Here is a 7,549-nt window from a genome sequence, read left to right on the forward strand (position 1 = left end):
GGGCATTATCCCTTACTTATTTCTTATTGCTTAATTCAAATTATGTTACATTGCATTAAGAATAAAATAGAGTAAGATGCACTATTGATAAGATACAACATGACACAATGCGCTACATGTAGTTTCATTAGGGCAGGTCTGAAAAGATACAATAGCAGAAGACACGGCAAATAATAATACTCTATGGTATGTCACATTAACAATACATCCAATATGGGACAGTAAGATTTACTGATTTCAGACATGACAACATTTTACGCTATGCTAGGAAAAGATACGTTAGCTTAAAACAAGGCATGTGACGTTAGGAAAAGATACAATAGGATGAGAGATAAGATTCAACACTACACATTACATTATGTTTGGAAAAATGTTCAGAACGACACGATGCAAATAAGTTGTGTAACTAGGAAAAAATTTACGTATTGACATTTACTTACAGTACACTCAGGTAGTTGCTGGATTTGAAATTTAAACACATACTGTACTAACTGGACCCAGAAGTGCTTTCTTATGGCCTTCACTAAGCTGCCATGTCAGGGCAGCAGGATCTCTCTCATCCTCACAGCTAAAGGTGAAAGGTCACCAGGCCTTCGGAAGCATCCTGTTTGGCGCCGTTAGAGGGCAACGTTACGCTTCCCCAGCAGGACGACACCACACACACACACACACACACACACACACACTCTCCCTAACCTGACTGGTTGGTCAATCTTCTTGGGGGAACTAATTGTTTTTAGATGAGGCAACTTGAGAAGAGGCTCCGGAAGGGAGGACGGGAGCAAAAGGACTGAGGGAGAAGAGGAGGAAAAGCAGGGGGCTATAAATCAGCGACGTGCCGGATATTCAGTTTCCACATGGGTTCTGGTGAGAAAACTGCAGACACTTTATCTCTTTTTTTCTTCCTCTGGGTGCCTCTGAACTGGGCCACACACACACACACGTCAGCCCAAAATGTATTGTGATGCATTTTCTAAAGTGTCCAGTTGTCCATCCAGGGAAATTTCAATGATACCCACCTCTAAGAGCCACTCTGCAAAACAAACCACTCAATAAGATGGAGGTAATGGAGACTGCAGGTCAGGCTTCACAGCAATATCATTACCATACACACACTCACACACGCGCACACACAATCCCATTGTCTGGGCAGTACTTATTAGTGCCCGTGCTAACAGAGTTTGTCCATAAGTGACCTTAATTAAGTGGCTAGCACCATTAGCTGCAGAGCTAAGAGGCAAAGAGCCATCCATCTGCATGTGAATGTGTGTGTTTTTATGATAATGGCTTTGTTGAGGTGTGTACTGGAATACTAACGACGGGCTGCGCGCAACCCAAAATGGACAAATAGGCAGTTGAAGTTGAGCGTTGAAGAGGGGATGGTTTAGATAAGTTACTCATTGTGAGAAAGACAAAAACAGGGAGCAATGCCGAGGGCTGCTTTAAATGCAGGTTAGCCCCATTTACAAGCAGAAATGCACTCGCACACGCGGCACTCAGCGTTTTGAGCTCCATCCAGTGTGCCCTGTCATTTTTCATTAAAACAAGGAATCTAATCCCATCAGGGTTTTCAGGTACCGAATAATTGTGTCGTTGAAATGTTAAAAATGAAGAGCTACTGTATGTAATCAGAACAAATCACTTAGTGTTGTTGTCACATTTGGTTTAATCATTTAGTTTACTTCTATTACAACAATAATCAGAATTTAATGTGATCAATAATCTAACATCCTACGTTGACATTGTTGCTTTTACAGTTAACATCTCCTCGATTTTAAATCTTCCTCTTCGTTGTTGTTGGTGATGATGTTGCTGTAGCTAATGGATTCTCGCCCTGCTCGCTCGTAAAGCTGCTAAACTGGGGTCACGGGGCCAAAGGGCGCTGCTTCTCCTTTGATGTGACCCTGACATCCTGGGAGGAAGAGGAAACGGAGGAGGAAGAGGATTCTTCATGGATTATTGGTAAAACACCACACCAGTTTGTATTTGTGGACGGACGTTTGAGCTGCAGAAGCACACAGAGCATCAACATGTCTAAATAATCAATCACAACACTTTCCCTCTATACACAAACACGCAAGAATTACGACTTACAAACACACCCCCTTTAAATTCAATTATAGACTCTGCTCAAGATAAACTTAAATATTTGTAAAAGCTGCTCCTGTAGGCTATAGAACATCTGATGATTAAGTGTTTAATTATTTCATCATTCCTACCAAAATGCCCAGACCGCATATATCAAAAATTAAAAACTAATTCACTCATTTATTTTTTTACCATAATAAAAGATAATTTTTTTAATAAAAAAGTTATTTTGTATTAATTAAACAATAACATTGTATGTTTAATGTTTTTGTTTCTGATGTTTGCCATGTTCACCACCTAATTTAGCATGTTAGCATGCTAATATTTGCTAGTTAGCACTAAAAACAAAGCATGGCTAAAAAAAACTACGAATGTACATTTGGTGGATTCGTTTTACATAAAAATAAATGTGATTTATGTAGTAAGAGTAAAAATCAAAACTGTTGGGACTACGGCAGTGAGTTATTGAGACCAAATCGCTGGTAAAAACGTAAACATAACAAAAACAAGCTTCCAAACTTCTATACATTCACAGGAAACAAGAAAGAGTGTGAATTGTGGGAGAGGTTGAAAGGTGTGCAATGTGTTTTTGTCATCGTGGAGCTCCTCTCAGCTGGAGTCTCTAAACATAGAAAACACTGTTGTTTCAACTGCTCACGCGGCCTCTGAGCAGCACTTCACACGTGCACGTTCTCGTGTCTCACCTTCTTCTTAAAACCGATTCAACATGTTTGAATTCATTAGTGGAGCATCGAAGAAAAAGTGCTTTACATTACACAGAAACAGACGCACATGTGTCCACACACGCACACGCACACTCTCTCTCTCTCTCTCTCTCTCTCTCTCTCTCTCTCTCTCTCTCTCTCTCTCTCTCTCTCTCTCTCGCTCTCTCTCTCTCTCTCTCTCTCTCGCTCTCTAAGTGGGGCAGATTACATTCTCCCCAGGACTTGACTTGCATTAAAGTTTAAATGTGTTCAATTTGGATGGTCCCAATATTAGAGTGGAGTATCATTACCCACCTTATTGGAGGAGTCTGAGCAGAATAGATTTCTACTGATGAGATGAAGAGGCCTCGGGCACACACACACACACACACACACACACACACACACACAGACAGAGACACACACACACACACCATTCATCCGTCTCACACACATACAGGCACATGGACATGTGGTCAGAAGAGCTAAATTGTGTTCTATGTGGTGCTATTTTTGATTATGCACAGCAGAGCGTTTTTAAAATGAACTGATTGTAACGGTGAATGAAGACCTACCCGGCTTTACAGGAACAGAGTTGTTCCTCAATTTCATTGTCTTCTGTCTCGATCATCGGGTGATGTGCTGTTTCACGTTCCCACTGTGATCTGCAGCTTTAGCTTCTATCTTTATCTTTTTGACCTGTTTTCAGTCTGACATCCTGGGTGTATCCTTCAAAAGGCATATTGTAGATCCTTTTTTTGTTTTTAAATGCTTTCTGTCACCTCCCGCTAGTATTCACTCTCCTGCCTGAAGCTTTGTGTTCTTCTTTATCCCAGAAATGTAAGATATCCTCAGCCCCAAATCTCCAGGCTGTCCTCACCTGAGCAGGTACAGACACAAAATACATAGATGCAGGATAACTTGTTTCGCTCCAACACACTCTATTCTCATTTTCAACTCTCCACAGCAGTGAACAATATAATCTGACCTCTTTCCTTCCCCCCCCCCCCTGTTGCCTCTCCAGTTCCTGTCCTTTCACTTTCACACATTCAATATTTGTGGGTTTAATGAGGTAAAGTGTTGCAGTATGTCAGTGTTTCTGTGGTTGGCTTGATATTTGTTGTTGCAGCTCCACTAATTAAAAAGTGCAATTTCAGTTCATTGGAATGAAACTCTGGTCTTATAATAAATAATTCACCAAAGCTTCATGCTATTGTACTTTGATCTTCTTGCAGACCTACTTGAGTTTCAGACCTTGAGAGTCAGGACATGTTTGTAAAGAATAGAGAGTTACTGGATGTTTACATGAAGCAAAAGGATTAGGGTCAAGATGAGTGTAGAAATGTATGACAAAGCGCGTCAAGAATAGAAATACTGTTGAAATATGTTTGTGTTGAAAGTTAAAAACCTACATTTTCAGACCCAGAAAAAAACAATGTTGCCCATGACGAAGATCATATTTATTTAAAACATTAGTATCTTTTGGTCCTCTTACTCTGAAGCTGTTTACAACAAATGCAGTTTACAGTCATTCATGAACACGAGTCTGGTCGGTGTGAGAGTAGTGACAATTTCACAGCTGCTGGTGGTCATAAAAATAAAAACACAAGCTTTTCCCTTAAAGTTATTTGCACCAAAAAGCGTCGTTGGTAACAACAGAACATGAGCTCTCACATGACCAAACAAACACGCCCTTGAGATGCTCAGCAGCCCGTCATTAAAGCCGTAAAACACTGCAGCAAACACTGTAAACCTGAGTGCAAAGTCAATACAGTGAGGTGTAATATGCATGTTAAGTGCTCGCCTGTGTCTTTACACCATCTTGCAATTTCAGTGCTTTAACAGTTCAGTTGTAAAGGAGCGAACCATTATTAGGAAATGCTTGTACAGTTAGATTTGGAGGGAAAGGAGCCGAGCAGCGGCAAGGATTTTGCTGGAAGAACCGATCTCCACAATGAACACGCAAATAAACGTCTTAAATCAGCAATTCCAAAAGCTCTAAGACATAAGCAGGCGTTTGGAGCTGCAGCAGACAATGTCAGCGGGTTAGAGTTGAGGAGAGTCGAGATATTAAGACCGCCGTAGAGAGTCATAGCGTTTGTGCATCTCCACAAGCTTCTGTAACTACATGCAATATTTAGCTTTTTTTCCCCCTCTGAATGAATAAATGCTCCCGGGGTTTAATTTGCATTTTCTGGACAAATTGGCCTTCACTACAATCAATTTTAAAAGGAGAAACCTTTGCGATTTTAGAAAGATAATTCACCCACAAAATGGCCATTTGTGTATCAATTACTCACCCGGAGTTATTTAATTCTTCAAAAATACTTTTTCTCGCACGCCTCCTCGGTGAACAAAGAATCCAAAACGGAAAATATTCTTGATGAATTGAAGTAAATGGGAGCTGCGTTTAACAACAGCAAGACTGCATCTAAACATTCTCTTTACAAACTCTCTGAAAACACGTGCAGCAGTCTCATTTATTCAGTCGTATGCTCAATACTTCCCAATAACATATATAAGCTTTAATCTCACACATGGTCATTTTCTGGGTGAGCTATTCCTTTAACAAATATTACTGTTTTTAGCATACAACAGAAAAATGACCAGCGCAGCAGCACGTTGTACTTCATTGTACCTTGGGTTCTTCAAGGCAGCTTGAATGCTAAAACAAATCCAAGACTGGCTGGTGAGCAGGTTCAGGAACAGGGAACAGGTTCGGGTACAGGTTCAGGTTCAGGTTCAGGTACAGATGGCTGGAAAGTGAAGGCATAAGCAACATTGACATCACGGCAGCGATTAATGGAAACTGTCCGTTAATATACTGCTGGGCTGATGAGGGACAGTGGAAACAGGTGAACAGGTGGCTGGAGAAGGCCATGTGATGGAAATGGCGGGAAAAGGTGGATACTGCTGGGCGGGAGGGAGTGACTGGATCTGCAATGAGAGTCAGAGAGCCGGCAGGGAAAACACAGAGCAGAGAACAGGATGAACACGAGGCGCTGGCTGGAGTTGTGACAGTCCGGCTGTAATTACAAAAGTGCCAGGCAACTCCTCTGGTGGAAAAACAAGTCTGTTTGTATAGAAGTCTATGATAAAATGACTCTACTTCTCACTTGATTTATTACCTCAGTAAACATTGTAAGCATGAGTTTATGGTGTCAATCTCTAGTTTCAAGTCTTCTTCAATACAGCATGATGTTAATTTAGCGAATGATGGTCCTATTTAGAGTAAATTTAGGCTACCTTGTGATTGACAAGTCTCTAACATGTCGCGTTGGGTTCTACTAAAAGACAATGAGGAGTTGGCTTTTCATTCTTTTGGGGTAGTACATTTTTGTTTTAGCCTGTTTTTTTGCTAGCCAAAATTATCATCACAGTTAAGGTGAATTACAGATGCTAACCGAGCTAGCTAACGCTAGTGTGAGCTGGTAATGTATCGTTCGATATGCTAACGGTACCTGACCCCGCTGGGCCTCGCTCCTCCACAGCTCCACTCCCTCATCCAAAAAAAATGGTCACTTCTTGCTCCAAAAATCATAGATGGCGACAGCCAAAATGCCAAAACTCAAGACCGGCAGTCTGCAAACCAATAGGTGACGTCACGGTGGCTACTTTTTATACACCGTCTTTGTTCATTATGTATATTTAATTTTTCTTTGTCCACTGAGGGAAGAGAAACACGGAAGTGAAACCTTTTGACAAAGCTATGTGTAATCCCACAAATACGTATACCAAAAACATTTTTTTTGCTATATTTAAATATATCGTTCCACTATATATGACTATATGTGATACATTCATTTACTTCAGATAGCCATGGTGTCAGTTTCATGGAGAGATCACAGTGAAAGAAACCCACTGTGACAGATCAGTAGGGACTTGATAATACAGGGAGGAAGTCTTTACTAGGACAGAAAAATGAACTGTTCTCCGCCGTCTCTTTTGCTTTTTATCCACTTAGGACGGCAGTGAAGCGTCTCCACCCTCCACCAGCCAGTTTTGTCCTTCCCTCACCTCCACCGCCTCACACTCCACTTTTTGAAATAATATCTCCTTCATTCCGTTTCTTCCTCCCTACACCCTCTCCTTCCCCCCCCATCACCATTATCTTTTGGTCACCTGCCCCCCCTCCTCCTCCGTCTGTCTTTCCCTCTTTCATTTGTTCTCCACTCTTTCGTTGCCTCTCCTCACTTTGAGCGAAATAGATTTTCAATTACGTGCTGAGTGCCTGGAAGCTTCTATATTTCCCAACCTGACCCCAATACAGCCGAAGTGACACCCCACGCACCAGAAACACACACATGTTTCGACAAAACGCACAGACATACACACACACACACACACACACATCTGATACACTTCCGCCTCCACTTACAGCCTAATGGAGTGGAGGAGAGGCTGGAGAATGTCTTCAGTGTCCCAGACAAACCCAGTTAACCACCTGACAGACACAACTGTCTGAGACACACGCCGAAATTAAACAACGCACAAGTGAAGTCCTTATTGACGAGATAAGATCATTTATATTGTTAGTCGTCCTAAAGGATTTTCCTGAGAGGTAAAAAAGCAACAGAGGAAAAGTCTAAAACAAAGAAAAATACGAGTCGTACACATTAAAGGTCGAGGTATGCTTTAAACAAACCATCCAACCAACGCTGTGTCTCATGTCGGATACTTCCGTTACAACACCTACACGTAGTACACTGTGGACACTATGTACGAACTTGCAGAGAATTTTCACAGAGTAGTCTTGT

Source organism: Pholis gunnellus (genome assembly GCF_910591455.1).
Source record: "Pholis gunnellus genome assembly, chromosome: 5".
Lineage (NCBI taxonomy): Eukaryota > Metazoa > Chordata > Actinopteri > Perciformes > Pholidae > Pholis > Pholis gunnellus.